Source organism: Panulirus ornatus, chromosome 4, assembly GCF_036320965.1.
Source record: "Panulirus ornatus isolate Po-2019 chromosome 4, ASM3632096v1, whole genome shotgun sequence".
Taxonomy (NCBI): domain Eukaryota; kingdom Metazoa; phylum Arthropoda; class Malacostraca; order Decapoda; family Palinuridae; genus Panulirus; species Panulirus ornatus.
Window position 1 is genome coordinate 88,116,616 of NC_092227.1, and position 16,961 is coordinate 88,133,576.

The 16,961-nt window shown below is 46.0% G+C and overlaps 1 long non-coding RNA gene across 1 annotated transcript in view; it reads right to left on the reverse strand.

Moving 5' to 3' along the window:
* The window catches only part of LOC139764608 (uncharacterized), a 54,470-nt gene extending 38,067 nt beyond the window's left edge, over positions 1-16,403 (reverse strand). Inside the window, exon 1 of the long non-coding RNA XR_011716422.1 lies at positions 16,253-16,403. This is a non-coding gene — a long non-coding RNA (uncharacterized lncRNA). The remainder of the gene's footprint in view (positions 1-16,252) is intronic.
* Positions 16,404-16,961: the final 558 nt, after the last annotated feature.

Sequence of the window (16,961 nt, forward strand, 5' to 3'; positions counted from 1 at the left end):
AAAATTGGAAAACGGGTTGTCTTCCCCTACCCCCACGTTCGAACCGAGGACCAGAGATCGCAGAAGTGGAGCCTCCTTGCACTCTTATCCACGGCGGCTCCGTCCAGAACCAGCAAGCATTCAGCGTGACCTTTACATGACATTCTCACGACCTTAGAGTGGCAAGCGGGACGAGGCGTGGCAAGCTGGACGAGGCTTGACAAGCGGGACGAGGCGTGGCAAGCTGGACGAGGCTTGATAAGCGGGACGAGGCGTGGCAAGCTGGACGAGGCTTGACAAGCGGGACGAGGCGTGGCAAGCGGGACGAGGCGTGGCAAGCGGGACGAGGCGTGGCAAGCGGGACGAGGCTTGACAAGCGGGACGAGGCGTGGCAAGCGGGACGAGGCAGACTGGACACTGTCCCACAAGGAAGGACACGTCAACACCACTGCTTGTCGGACGTTCTCAACTGCTTGATCACGACGGTACAGTCCTTATGGTACGACGGTACAGTCCTTATGGTACGACGGTACAGTCCTTATGGTACGACGGTACAGTCCTTATGGTACGACGGTACGATCTTATAACCACAAATGTACTATGATGATAGCCTCGCCATTGACCTGACGCTTTGGAATTAGATCAAAGATTATTCACCATGGTCAAAGGTCGTACCGTCGTGCTCAAGGGTCGTACCGTCGTGCTCAAGGGTCGTACCGTCGTGTTCAAGGATCGTGCCGTCGTGCTCAACGGTCGTACCGTCGTGCTCAAGGGTCGTACCGTAGTGGTCAAGGGTCGTACGGTCTTGCTCAAGGGTCGTACGGTCGTGCTCAAGGGTCGTGCCGTCGTGCTCAAGGGTCGTGCCGTCGTGCTCAAGGGTCGTGCCGTCGTGCTCAAGGGTCGTACCGTCGTGCTCAAGGGTCGTACCGTCGTGTTCAAGGATCGTGCCGTCGTGCTCAACGGTCGTACCGTCGTGCTCAAGGGTCGTACCGTAGTGGTCAAGGGTCGTACGGTCTTGCTCAAGGGTCGTACAGTCTTGCTCAAGGGTCGTACGGTCGTGCTCAAGGGTCGTGCCGTCGTGCTCAAGGAGCCTTAGTTATGCTTATCGCGCGCAACACAAAGCTGTGACGTCACCACTCAACACCTACATATGACATCACTTGGAAAACATCAGGTCCTGACGTCACATGGAACACAACAGCAAATGATGATGATGAAGTCACACGCAACACACGGCAATGGCTTGTTTATGGAATACCTGAGTACTGCATTAGACGCAACACACACACACACACACACACACACACACACACACATACACACACACGTAAAAGCTGCCTCGGATCAACTCCGTGTACGTTCGAATCCTGGTTGTGTTCACCCAGCTGTTCATCCTACCCTAGTGGCTGGTCGATAGAATGATTCCTGGCGACAGTGGAAGCGTTTATCCTCTCTTCCTCCAAGACGACCTCTTCAACCAATCCAAGGTTCAACCATTCCTGTTCTGAGGCCATTCAGGCAAAGGATCAGGCATATCGGGCTTGGAAAAACTCTCCTTCCTCTTGCTCCCATTCAGCATTTATCACTGCCCGCAGTCGCTGAAAGCACGTTACCCGGGAGGCGAAGTGTTCCTTTATTCAAAGGAAGTGTGATAACCTCTCCTCGTCATCCACTGACAGGTCTTTCTGGTCTTGAGCTAAGGACATCTCTAACAACTTCTGTCGCTCTACCTTTCTTCCCTGTTCTGTTCTGACAATACTACAGCTGTCTCTCCCGTAGACAAAGCAACTAACTTTGGTTCCCGTTTCTTCTCTAACTCCATCTTGGATGACTCTAACATTCCTCATCCCTGATGCTCCTCATACTAATGCTATGTCTCTTCTCGTAATCTATTTTCGGGCTGTCCGAACAGCACTTCTTTCTCTGGACACAAGCAAGACTTATGGTCCTGATGGCATCCATCCCCGTGTACTAAACGTGTGCCTCTGAACTTGCACCTGTGCTTGCTCGTCTGTTCTGTCACTGTATAAATCAAAACTTTTCCTTCCTCTTGGAAACGTGCATTGATACCTTCCATCCCTAAGACGAGTGACCGTTATAATCCCTCGACTATTGTTCCATTGCTTTGACATTTACCATTTCCAAAGTTTTGAATCCTTCCTCAACTCTCATATCCTTAGACATCTTGGAAAGTACGACTCGTGTAAGGCGAGATCCGTTGTGAGAGATTCCGGCCAGTCATGTGTCGTTGCCCTTGACATAACCGAAGGTTTCCACAGGTTGTGACATGGGGGTCTCCCTCACTTTGTTCTCTGGCCGATCTATCTCTGTGGTTGTTGACGGATCATACTCTCTCACTTCCTCCATAAACAGCGGTGTTCCTCAAGATTCTGTCCTGTCCCCTACACTCTTTTTTTTCAACTATTTCCTCTCCTACAAACATACTCCAGTGCACTCATGTGCTGACGACTCAACACTGCATTCATCCCATCCATCAACTCTACTCCTTCTCCCACTTAATCTCCATCTCGTCTCGACACAAGTACCTCAATAAACTCCGACATGATATCTCGGTGGGATAGACGAAGTCTGGTTAAGGTTAATGCCTCCAAGACCCAATTTCTACTTATCTCGTATTCGAAAATTTCTCAACTTTCCTCTCTCCTTTAACTCAATGAACATACTTGGTATTACTATTACATCCACACTATTTTGGGAACCCCACATTACTGAAACAGCTAAGTCTGCCTCGAAGGGACTAGGAATCCTGTTCAGGCAGGAGTCTTGTTCAGGTGTGGAACTTTTTTTTTTTAACGAATAGCAGCCGTGTTTATATTAAGAAATGATCCATCCTTGTATGGAGTACTGCTCTCACATCTGTGGTGGTTCTAGCTCTGTATCCTTACTTGACAGTTGAGTAGAAAGCGGTCTGACTATAAACTCTCCCAGGCTAACTACAAAATTTGACCGGCTTCCTTTACGGCGTAAAGTTGGTTCACTTTCCCTCTTCTATAGGTATTACTTTGGTTTTTGATCCCAAGAGCCGGCTGCTTGTGTGTGTCACATGATTACTGTGTGACAGTTGGCAACTCAAGGGTGGGCTGTTTTGATAACTGTTTCTTTCCTTTCATCTCGAAGCTTTGAAACCCTCTACCATCTCATATCTTTCCCAGTAACATTGATTGGCATATTTTAGAAGATAGGTTTTTCATTTCCTCAAGAAATTTGTAAATACTTTTCCTTGTCTCTTCTCTTCCCTTTCATTAACCTCTTATTTCAATCATGGAACGTCCTTGATGTGGTCTTTCTTACGTCCTTGCCTGCAGCCTCCATCGTAAAATAACAAATATATATATAGAAAATATGAAGGCCACAAAAGTCGCTTAATTCTGATGCACTTTTAGTAAGAATTCATTTGAAGGTATTAAATCAGACGCAATTAGTGAAGGTAATAATAAAGATTAATGCACTAATAAAGATACAATTTGTTGTCAATTATCATAATAGTGACCACAAGCTAAGGTCAGGGATGAATTATTGACGAGACTTTACGTCAAATATCACTGGTGTTGGGTGACAAAGGCTTTCACGTCCAAATGTCAACAACGGCCAGAGGTCAAGGTATGATCTTCAAATATCATTGACAACAGACTCTGTCTTACCTTTAGGTAATGACTGACTTCGACCGAGTGAGGAGCCAGAAGCACACACCAGGGGTCCGACACTCAGCAGGGGTCAGACATCATTCACCAGGGGTCCGACACTCAGCAGGGGTCAGACATCATTCACCAGGGGTCCGACACTCAGCAGGGGTCAGACATCATTCACCAGGGGTCTGACACTCAGCAGGGGTCAGACATCATTCACCAGGGGTCCGACACTCAGCAGGGATCAGGCAGCTCTCAACAGGAGTCCGACAGCACACACCAGGGGTTCGACATCACTCACCAGGGGTAAGACAAAACTCACCAGGGGTCCGACACTCACCAGGGGTCCGACACTCACCAGGGGTAAGACAACACTCACCAGGGGTCCGACACTCACCAGGGGTCCGACAGCACTCACCAGGGGTCATACAGCACTCACCAGGGGTCCGACACTCACCAGGGGTCCGACAGCACTCACCAGGGGTCAGACAGCACTCACCAGGGGTCCGACACTCACCAGGGGTCAGACAGCACTCACCAGGGGTCCGACACTCACCAGGGGTCAGACAGCACTCACCAGGGGTCAAACATCACACATCACAGTTCTGATCCGTAACTCTAGTCAGCACTGGACGTCGGGGGTCCGTCTCATGCCTTACTCAGCAGCAGACCAAACGCTTCATCACATATCTCATTATGGCCCATGCAATACCCAGAACAAAACCTCCATTCTCACGATAAGGTAATTGGCCATTATGGCAGTGTAAACACATGGTACACACGTATGATACAACGCTCTGGTCCTCGTGGGTCAACGAACTCTAATAACGACCTTTAAAGATGTTAGAATCTTACCAGTTCCATGACTCAGGAATACAAGAGTCTCAAGCGTTCTTAAGGCAAACTGTTGACGCGTTTAAGAGTGAGAGATTTGCTTATGAGTCTATAGTAGTGGCTTTTAACTTTTTCACAGAGACATACAAAAAAAAATAATATTTGCCAGTTTTAATTTCCTGGTATGACATTGTTGTCTATAAACATCTGGTGTCGATGTTTGACCTTTGGTTTCCGTCAACCAATTGTTTTAAGGTCTTTAGGACGATGACCCTTGTATTACAGTTTACACAGCACAATAGACATAGATCAAGCTCGATTTTCAGAGTACTGGTGTGAGGAAAGAATGAGACACCACAACGACCCACCCTGGAGTTTCGAAGCCTAGCGGTGTGAGGAAAGAATGAGACATCACAACGACCAGGAAATAACCATGTGATGCAGCATCAAGATGGACGAGTGCATTTTGACATACGACCCTCTCCACTTCTGAGTTATCTCCACAAGCAATAGATACCAAACATCGAAAAATGCCTTAAAGTTAAGTCTGTTTTAGAGATAGGTTTAGGAGTAATGACCCAATATGTCATGTAAGCGAGAATGGCAAGTGAATACACATGAAGTTGATGTAATAAGGAAGTAATTAATGATTGAGAAGTATCCCAGCTCAGGGAGGGACATGCTAGGGTTGTAGGGGGTCGAGGTATCCCAGCTCAGGGAGGGACATGCTAGGGTTGTAGGGGGTCTCGTGTGTGACGCTGATGAGTGTGGTCAGGTCGGTTGTCTGATTACTGTGTGTGTGTGTGTGTGTGTGTGTGTGTGTGTGTGTGTGCGTGTGTGTGTGTGCGTGTGGTTGGTTGGTCACGCGAGTGGCTCGCTGACCCCTGATGTTCCACCAGCTCCCTTTGTTGGCCCAGGGTTGTCGAGTGGTCACCTTTCTCTCTCTCAGGGGTCAGGGGTCAGGGGTCAGGGGTCAGAGGAGGCTTGAGTATGAAGCAGGACTGGGAGGAAGTTATAGTTATATGTGTCTTTTATTTGGGAAGGTTTAAGGTTCTGAGTGTGAGGTTCATGCGTCTCGAACAAGTGCCTCTGAACAGGGTCAGAATTTAGAGAACACTGAGCGAAAACACCAGCGAGGTATAGCGAAGCCACTAGCGACGTGTAGCGGGGACACCAGCGACGTGTAGCGAAGCCACTAGCGACGTGTAGCGGGGACACCAGCGACGTGTAGCGGGGACACCAGCGACGTGTAGGGAGGACACCAACAACGCGTAACGAAGACACGACACCTTTATAAGTTTCTATTTACAGTATGTCACCTGGGGAGACAACCGTAAGCTACGTCTGTCCTACAGAATGATAACAATCTCAACTTCAACTGGTGTGAGACATCTTATACGACTTGATCTCCGAGCGCTAACTGCAATAGTACTGGCACTGGGTTCGACACCCGGGACGTAGTCCTAATCTTATGGGATACTTGTCGGCAGAACAGCTCGCACACCAGAAGACCACGACCATCCTGGTGGTTAAGGGATCAACCGGTCGGGTATAGCAATCCCTGTAACTGAGGAATTCATTCAAAGTGTGAGTGAAGCACGGCGCTGCTTCGGTTGATTGGTCAGTTGCGGTTTAGGCCCACCAACTACCAGGGTCGTTAGAGCCGTTAACGTCATCTTGTAATCACCAATCGAAGAAAAATTGATCATCTTCTTCAAGTGTTTAAGATAATTTAGTGACCATACGTACTCTCACTATATGCATGACCCGTGAAGATCGAGTCTTCCAAGAGTTATAACTGCTTCATTTCCGACCACAGAACAACATGAGACCTATTGGGAGGTGTTGTGGATCACCATGAAGCAGGGAAGGGTTCGAACCCTGTGTTGCCTGGAGCTCTGCAGTGTTGCTGTTGGTGCTGGAAGAATTTGAGATGGCGACATAGCAGTAAGGGAGGGCATGGGATAACAAGGGAGCAGAAAATGATTAAAATGATGGGCAAGATATGATGAAGGGGAAACGATGACGAGGCAGGATAACGGAGATAACAAGTGGCAACAATGCAAGGGCAGAGATAACAGCAGGACAAGAGATAACAGAGCAGGATATGAGATAACAAAAAGCAGGACAAATGATATCAAAGTAGGCAGGAAATAATTAGGTAAGGCAAGACACAGGCGAGTCAAAGGACAGAAAATTAGGGTGATTCACCGAAAAGATAATTTCTAATGTGATTCGCTGGGACGATAACTAAGGTGATTCAAAGAGAAGGAACGCTAGGGTGAATCATAAGGTAAGTCAAACGGAGGAACAACGCTAAGGGCATTCACAGGGAGAATAAGGTGACTCAAAGGGAGGAGAATTATGGTGATTCTAAGGGAGGATAACTAAAGTGATTCGAAGGAAGACTGACCAGGGTGATCCCAAGGGAGGATAATAAGGTCTACTCAGTGTCAGGATAAGCAGGGCGACTAAAAGTGGACGATAACCAAGATGATTCAAAGGGAGGTTAACTATGATGCTTTGAGAATAATAATGGCGATTCAGACTGGAAGACAACCAAATCTATTCAAAGGGAGGATAACAAGGGTTAGCATGGTACAAACCTTTAAAAATCATACACAACTACATGGATTCGAAGATGGGATATACATTCATACATATCTAGAGAACCAGAGCCTACCATTCCCAGTCATGCCCCACAGGCCATCTCGCCATTTTCCTTGACAGCTTTGTATGTCACGGTTCGTCTCTGACGACAAATCGGCCTCTCCGAATATTACGTCTACCCAAATCATTCCATCCCTTGCACGCCTCTCACACTCCTGAATGTTCAGGTCCTAATACACCCAAATTCTCCTTCACTCCATCTTTCCATTTTCTCTGTCCATTTCTGGCACGTGGCTCCTCTTAATTAGTCTCTCTTCGCTCATCCTCTCCATATTTCCAAACCATTTCGGCTGACCCTCTCAGTCACACGGTCCTCACTACCACACCTCGCTCTTACCTCTCATTCCATACACGATCAACCTGCCTCACACTGCAGGTATGTCCTCAAGCATTTTATTATCACCGTCTCAACCTTCTTCCTCACCTCTGCGTTCAAGACCCAAGACTCACGACCGTGTAACACTGTCCACACAACCCTACCTCAGACACACCCATCTTTGCCTCAGTAGACACAGACATCATCAACACGTTCCTATCTTTTATGAGTTAACGAATCTGTTTAAAGAATTATGATGTTACCTTCTAAATATCAAACACCTTGTTCTTCTACTTCAGATCTGATCTACCTACATGGGGAGCCCGCTACAGTTACAGTCGGGAACTTTTTGACGTTCACAAATTCCTTTATGATTTTCATGGCAGTTACCACTTACAAATAGTGGTAAGTGGTAAGGTTGTGATGAGATGAGGAAGAGATAAAGTGAGTACACTCAAGGATTGTTGAATGTGTTTGATGATAGGGTGTCAGGTATGGGGTGTTTCTTACCAGTAGGGGTGACCCTTGTATATTGATTAGTTGGGATGTTCAACGGACAAACGGATCATGGTGAGGTGCCTGAGGATTGGCGGAATGCCTGTACAGCGCCACTGTATATAAGGCAAGGGGGACTAAGGTGAGTATTCGAATTCCAGGGATCAGTCTGTTGACTTTACTTGGTAAGTTGTGTGGGGGAGAATGGTGACTGAGAGGGTGGTGGTATGTACACAGCATCAGACAGGGAAGGAGCAGAGTGGCTGTAGGGATGGTAGAGGTGTCTGCTTTGAAGTGTGTGTGTGTGTGTGTGTGTGTGTGTGTGTGTGTGTGTGTGAGAGAGAGAGAGAGAGAGAGAGAGAGAGAGAGAGAGAGAGAGAGAGAGAGAGAGAGAGAGAGATACTCAGAGAAACAGAGATTTCTATGTGGCATTTATGAGGAAGCATGGAGAGGGTTAACAGAGATGCTTTGTGGGAGGTAAGGTATCAATAGCAGTAGAAGATTTTATCAAGAGTGTGAGGCATGTATGCGCGTTTGTGAGGCATGTGTGCGCGTTTGTGAGGCATGTGTGGCCGTTTGTGAGGCATGTGTGGCCGTTTGTGAGGCATGTGTGCGCGTTTGTGAGGCATGTGTGCGCGTTTGTGAGGCATGTGTGCGCGTCTGTGAGGCATGTGTGCGCGTTTGTGAGGCATGTGTGCGCGTTTGTGAGGCATGTGCATAGAGTAGGGTGACTGGGTCTACGTGGAGGTGGGTCTGTGGCAGGGGTGTGTGAACGCAAGGGTCCTGGAGAGAGGGTAGATGTGCAGTCTGTTGAGGGTGGGGTGGGAGGTAAGTCAGTTGTTGTTCGCTGATTCGAGTGACAAACTGCAGTAACTGGTGTCTGAATTCGCGAAAGTGTGCGAAAGGAGGAAATTAAGACTAAATGTAAATATTTCTTTTCCTGCACCTCCAAGCTTTGGAATTCTCTATCCCTCTCACGTCTTTCCTAGTTACTATGACCAGGTACCTTTTTAAAGACAGGCTTTCCACTTCCTCCAAAACTCGTAAGTACTTTCCCTAATCCTATTTTCCACAGGATATTTCAATCACAGCCCGGCGCTGGTCTTGATGTGGACTTTCGTCCGTGACTGGAACCTTCAACATAAAAAATTGATAATAAAATCAAAGTTTTTAAGTCCAGGAGTGCAGAGGGAGGGACAAGTTAGCTGGGGCGTAAGTTTCGTAGGAGAAAACTTCAAGGAAGTGAAGTGTTTTAGATATCTGGGAGTAGACTTGGCAGCGAAAGGAACCATGGAAGTGGAAGCGAGTCGGGGGGGGGGGGGGGGGGGGGGGGCAAGGTTCTGGGAGCACTGAGGAATGTGTGGAAAGATAAGGCAAAGATAGGCATGGAAGAAGGTATGTTACTCCTGAAGGTGTTGTATGGATGCGAGTCATGGGCTGCAGACGATTATATACGGAAGAAAGTTAACATGTTGGAAATAAAATGTTTAAGGGCAATATGTGGTGTGATGTGGTTTGATCGAATAAGCAATAAAAGAGTAGGAGAGAGGTTTGGTAATGAAAAAGAGTGTGGCTGAGAAAGCCGAAGGTGTTCTTAAATGGTGGGGACATATGGAGAGAATGAGTGAGGAATGGTTGACAAAGGGGATATATGTGTCAGAAGTGGAGGGAACAAGGAGAAGCGGGAGACCAAACTGAAGATGGAAGGATAAAATGAAAGGAGATTTTGAATGATGTAGACCTAAATGCAGGAGGGTGAAAGCCGTGCGCGGGATAGAATGAATTGGAACGATGTGGTATAAGGGCATCGACGTGCCGTCAATGGACTGATCCAGGGTATGTGAAGCGCCCGGGAGAAACCATGGAAAGGTCTGTGGGGCCTGGATGTGGATAGGGAGCTGTGGTTTCGGAGTAGTACACGTGACAGCTAGAGACTGGATGTGAGCGAATTAAGCCTTTTCGTCTCTTCCTGGCTCTACCTCTTTCACGCGGTATATATATATATATATATATATATATATATATATATATATATATATATATATATATATATATATATATATATAATTCCTGGTAGTGCACTGTTTCCATTCTGCATGTTGTTCCTTCACAACATTCTTACTGGTTGTTGGGCCGAGGGAGCGGCAGGGTTGGGCGGTCACCCACTGCTTCACAATCCACTGTCGATCACAAATAAGGTCAAGACGCCAGATCACATACCCCTTACTGCATCCCAGCAGACCTTTTTGCCCGCCCTGCCCGTCTACCGTGCAGTGACTCACTTCCGCTCCCATTGTTCCGTCCGCCGCCATATCTCTCCTCACCTCAGGTACAACGTTTGTATATATTTGGAGGGAAAGATGGCCGGTTTGTATCACTGGCCCACATTCACATTATACAACTAGGTTAGCTTTAAGTGCGCTTTCAACACGTCGCCCCTGCACGGCACAGCGGAAATTATATACATTAATTTTCTAATTCATCTATCATGCCTTATAGAAGGAACTGACAGTGTTGCACATCACCGTATAAGGTCGTGATTAAAAAAAAAAAAAAAAATAGGCAACTCTCTGTGGGGTGGTGGCGGTAGTATTAAGACCTTCCTTAATATGGTGTTCATTCCACAGATGGCGTTAGCGGTGGCATCTGACGTCGCTATGTTGTTTTATGTTTTTGGCCGTATATGTCCACCTTGCCTTTGTAAATATGCCCTTGATGATACCAATATGTAAATGTATTATGTATACGCGTTACCTTCGTGCGTTGCGTATCATTAATGTATTTACGTAAGTTTAATAGGCGCAAGGTATCTCTACCTCACTCATGTATATACCATTTGTCACACACTTAACCCCAACGCAAGCCCTAACCACAAACCACAGTCCTAACTGCTAACTCCCAAGCCAGCCCTAACCACAAACCGTAGGCCTAACTACCTCACCGTTATCCATCATGTCTGTCAACAAGTTACGACAACATCTTCCATCACTCTCAACTTATCTCTCCCTCTCTCTTCCCCGAACGCTCCCTCTCCCTTCTCGATCACATTTCCCTCATTCTACATCTCTCTTATTACACCTCATTCTTAGATAATTCCCTGTAAGACATGATTTACAATGAGTCTGTTTCCATTAACGGCAATCTTGAACCTACTTTGACGTCACATATATGTCGTCATACCCACAATTCCATGGTGAAAGTAGTGACGTCACGAGTACAAGCGCTGTTGGTGCATAGTTTCATATAAAAAATAATATTTTGAATTATCTATCCACTTAGGAATTCATTAATTCATCTAAGTGAATAAAATTGTTGCATAAGGAATAATAAGAACAACTTTAAGTATAATATTTTCCTAAAGAAAATTCAAACATGATTGTAGCAAATGGCATCAGCTCTGGTAAACAAATGTCGCTCGATGGGCCAACACGTGTGGGAGGATTGGCTTGTTTTTTCACGTCTTTTCCGTTGATTTTGGTAATATTTGGCACGTGGGCTCGACCCTGATCTAAATACCTGAGTCTTGTTTCACTGTGACAGCAGTTTTTGCCATGATAGCGACAGTAAATGGGGTGTGGGGTACTCTCTATATGTGGAGAAATATGTACGCTTTCCTGACATGAATCTGGTCGGTGGTGGTGGTCGTGCTTTATCACGACCTCGTAAATTAACTGCAGGGTTAAGAGAATGCTTAACGTAAAAGAATAATTTGGCAGACGCATACCCCATCTTTGAAAGCAGGTTAAGGTTATGATAACGAAATTATGGTCGATAAAAAAACTTGACAACCCATAGAAAAAACATGTCTTTTAGGTATGTGTCATTGCGCCAACAGCGAAAGGTCGTGGGTCTATTAATTACTGAACCATCTCAGGGTCCGCACCGTCCTGTACACGAGGGTTAGGCTGCCGTGTTTAAGGGTTTTACCGTCATGTTCAAGGGACGTACCGCATGTTCAAGGGTTTTACCGTCATGTTCAAGGGTCGTACCGTCATGTTCAAGGGTCGTACCGCCATGTTCAAGGGTCGTATCGCCATGTTCAAGGGTCGTACCGCCATGTTCAAGGGTCGTACCGCCATGTTCGAGGGTCGTACCGCCATGTTCAAGGGTCGTACCGCCATGTTCAAGGGTCGTATCGCCATGTTCAAGGGTCGTACCGCCATGTTCGAGGGTCGTACCGCCATGTTCAAGGGTCGTACCGCCATGTTCAAGGGTCGTACCGCCATGTTCAAGGGTCGTACCGCCATGTTCAAGGGTCGTACCGCCATGTTCGAGGGTCGTACCGCCATGTTCAAGGGTCGTACCGCCATGTTCAAGGGTCGTACCGCCATGTTCAAGGGTCGTACCGCCATGTTCAAGGGTCGTACCGCCATGTTCAAGGGTCATGTTGTATTATTACAAAACCGCCTCTTCGTGCTACAGGGTCGTACTGTCATGCAGAGGAGTCATACCGTCGTGCTCAAGGGTCGTATTATCGTGCTTGTAGGTCGTTCGAGGGTCGTATCGTCGTGCACAAGGGTCGTATTGTCGTCCTCAAGTGGTGAAGACTCGAAACAATTGTTGTGAGACGGACGAACGAACGATGAATTATTCAAAGAGGAAAAGAAACACACACACACACACACACACACACACACACACACACACACACACACACACACACAAACAGACATGTCAGCGAAAACAATAAGTAAAAAGCCAGGAAAAAACATACCTGAACAAAAGAATCATAGACATACAAACAAACACACAAGAACGTATACATGTTAACATACATTGGCATACATACATATATACATACATAACCTCCCAAACAGACTAGAATATCGCTATTGTTGTTGAGACTTAACAAGCGTGGGGGAGGGCGATGATGAAACGCGGGGCACAGATCGCACGCAGTGAACGCAGGGCACAGATTGTACGTAGTGAACGCGGGGCACAGATCGTATGTAGTGAACGTGGGGCACAGATTGTACGTAGTGAACGTGGGGCACAGATTGTATGTAGTGAATGCGGGGCACATATTGTACGTAGTGAACGCGGGGCACATATTGTACGTAGTAAACGTGGGGCACATATTGTATGTAGTAAACGCGGGGTCTGTTTCGCCGCAAACAAAATTAGATTCCGCTTCTAGATATCGCGGTTGACACACATCCTTCTGGACAGGTGGCGTGATGGAGAGTGCCCCCCCCCCCCCTCCCTCACACACACACACACACACACACACACACACACACACACACTAGCGCAACCATCTGTATGTACACACACACACACACACACACACACACACACACACGTGCGAGGCTGAAATAGACAACGAATAGACTGGGCTCAGAGGTGGCAAGTGGGTTCTGATATCAGCCAGCGAGAAATGGTGGTAAAGACGAGCAGGTCAAGCTACTGTAGGAACCCTCCCGCGCTACGAGCAGGGCAAGCTACTGTAGGAACCCTCCCGCGCTACGAGAAGGTCAAGCTACTGTAGGAACCCTCCCGCGCTACGAGCAGGGCAAGCTACTGTAGGAATCCTCCCGCGCTACGAGCAGGGCAAGCTACTGTAGGAATCCTCCCGCGCTACGAGCAGGTCAAGCTACTGTAGGAACCCTCCCGCGCTACGAGCAGGTCAAGCTACTGTAGGAATCCTCCCGCGCTACGAGCAGGGCAAGCTACTGTAGGAATCCTCCCGCGCTACGAGCAGGTCAAGCTACTGTAGGAATCCTCCCGCGCTACGAGAGGCACAGGAGGAAAACGAACTTGGTGTGATATTCTCTGGTGATCCAGATCCAAACAAGCATCGCGTCCAAGCTTGTAAAAGAGACGACCAAACATCTAGGCTTCAAAAGGTCGGCCATTCGAATTCAGGTCTGAGGACCTGCATCCTCTCTCTCTCTCTCTCTCTCTCTCTCTCTCTCTCTCTCTCTCTCTGATTCACTAGTTTGTCCTCATTTTACATATTGACGTATAATACCCGCAGGTATTTCTCCTTCAGTCGTCTGTTTGCTTACCTTCTCTCGCCACGGTAATATCTATGCTTCTGGTTTCGTCTACGATCACAAACAGGCCTCTGTAGGGATCCAGCACTCTGTTTGTTGTTGCTGTTTGCATTCCTTTGCATATGAATGTTTACACATAAACACAACCACATACAAACAAAAACACGAGCGCATAAGAATACATTCACACAGGCCTCCGTGGTGTTGTGGTTAACGTCCGGGATGGACTCATTCGTTCGAATCCTGGGCATGGCAGTCGGCCTACTCCCATACCAGGTTTTCATCCTCCCCTCGGGGCTGGTCGATAAATGAGTACCTGGTTTAGGCTGGTGTGTGTGTGTGTATGTGTGTGTGTGTGTGTGTGTGTGTGTGTGTGTGTGTGTGTGTGTGTGTGTGTGTGTGAATAAATGTATAAGAGTAAAGACATGGAACATATATACAAGGTTAAGAGACGGGGCAACACAAATAACACACACACACACGTGTATATAGAACTGAATGTAACTGAATTAAAACAGTAATAGACAGTCAGGACCTAACGAGGTTATTTGTGATAATGGTAAATAACAGAAACTTCTGGATCATTAAGTAGGAAGACAAACAGATATTTCTACAGAGGAAGACGTGTAAAGTTACTGCGGATCTACAGAGACGCAGACAAGGTCAGTCGTGGATTTGAAGCGAAACTACACTGATTGGCAATTCCTTCCATATATTAACAATCCTGTTGAAGATAATGCACTCCACATCATTAGAGGTAAAACGTTTGTCCACGAGTTTGTAACCATTACTACCAGTGAAACCAAACGAATATATCCTTCAGTAGCAGCGAGGTCAAGATTATAGTAGACTGTAATGATTCTGAATACTTGTATTAGGTCATCTCTCAACCTTCTCTTTTCTAAGCTAAATAAATCTAAATCGTTTATCGACTCTCCTAAGATTGGTTTCTCAGTCCGGGAATCATCTTGGTAGCTGGACTCTGTACTCTCTCCATTCTGTCTATGTCTTTCCTCAAGAAGGAGGTTGACCAAAACTGAACACAGTATTCAAGATGAGGACGCACCAGTGAGTTGTGAAGTGTGAGGATAGTTTCCTGCGACTTAAATCCATAAAGTCCTTCTTATAAATCCAAGAACATTGTTCGTCCTTTTTCCTGCGTGTGTGTCCGCTGCTGCTGCTTGACCTGAAGGTCACCTGACATTATCACCACCAACTCCCTTACCTCACTCACATATTGCAGCTCGATCAGGTTCACAACACAGCTGGCCTTTCCAACTTTTACTAGCGATATATATATATATATATATATATATATATATATATATATATATATATATATATATATATATATATATATAACTTTGTACTTATAGATATTAGAGTTCATTTGCCGCGTGTTAGCCCATTCCATCAGTTTGTCTACATCGGTGTGTAGCTGCAAACGTTCAGTTACTCTTGTAGAATTATCATTTACTTAGTATCATCTGCGAACTGAAGCTTGTTATCAGTTTCGTCAATATCTGTGTGAAAGAGAACACGTCCCAAGACTGATCCTTGTGGCACACCACTTGTTACGTCTAACCATTCTGAGGCTTGACCATTCATCACTACACTGTTTACGGCCAGTCAACCCGTTCGTTAACCACTGAAGTACAACCCATCTATACCACGTGACTTTACTTTTGTTAGTAACCTTGGATGTGGAACTTTATCGAATATTATACATATATATATATATATATATATATATATATATATATATATATATATATATGTATATATATATATATATATATATATATATATATATATATATATATATATATATATATATATATATATATATAGAGAGAGAGAGAGAGAGAGAGAGAGAGAGAGAGAGAGAGAATATGGTCTTGTCGAGATGATAATATCATTGCAAGAGTCCATCCTTTCCCAGCTACTGGAAGTAGTCTGTTCCAGGCGCTACCTCGCCTACAAGGGAAAGAGCAAACATGGATGGGAAGACAGATATAGCTATAACGCTACTGTTCATATCAATATTTCATTCGAATCTTTTTAGAAAACCGAATAATTGATCACTTCACTGTAGACTTATGAAGCTATACGATCATAAAGCTATAATACCAGCCAGCTATAGTGCCAGCTCCATCACCCAGTCATACCGCTATATCATACCTAGTTATACCCAGCTAAATGAGGTAATTCGTTATACTCAGTCAGTTACATTAACCAGCCAACAACACACATCACCGCCTCTAAACCCTGCGACGGTCATCCACCTTCCTCTCTCAAACACATACTGACGTTACCTGTTCCGGCCGCTCGCTACCTCCTTGAGGGGAGGCAGTGACGTCATGGGAGGAGAGGGAGACGATTTGTCCTGTTAAGAAACCCGGTGATGACATCATAGGGAACTCGGGCGTCTGTTGGTTCCCGGTCTTTGAGCGGCTCCGCCCACAATTTCACGCCGCCTGCGAAACAGGTAAACAGAATTCATATTAGATTCCTTCGTTGGGTCAATGACCGTTGTAACAACACAGAGCAACACACACAGAAACACATAACCAATCAGATAAAAACACAACAAGGCAACACAAATGTACAACTCTCCCCGTAACACACACACACACACACACACACACGATAACACATGGTAGTACGGAGGGAAACAGATGATAAAGTAGCAGTATATCTGTCCCTAATGATAAAAGATAGCCTTAAGCTTCAGGAAATAGTGGAGGATGGCCCACTCAGACGGTAAATAATGGGAGGAGAAACTATAGGAAATAAGTGGAGATTGTTGTTAATATCATATCATCATCCACTGAACCGTGACGATCCAGGATAAATATATACAATGATAACAATGAAGTAACAGTCAGGACGGTACATGAAGCTGTAAAGGACTCACTTCTCAGAGATGGTGAATTACTGAGGATGAGGGATGTCAGGTATACAGAGACAGACTGGGGGGGGAAGGGGGGATCTGGATTCTCATGGTGAGAGGAAGTCATGGAA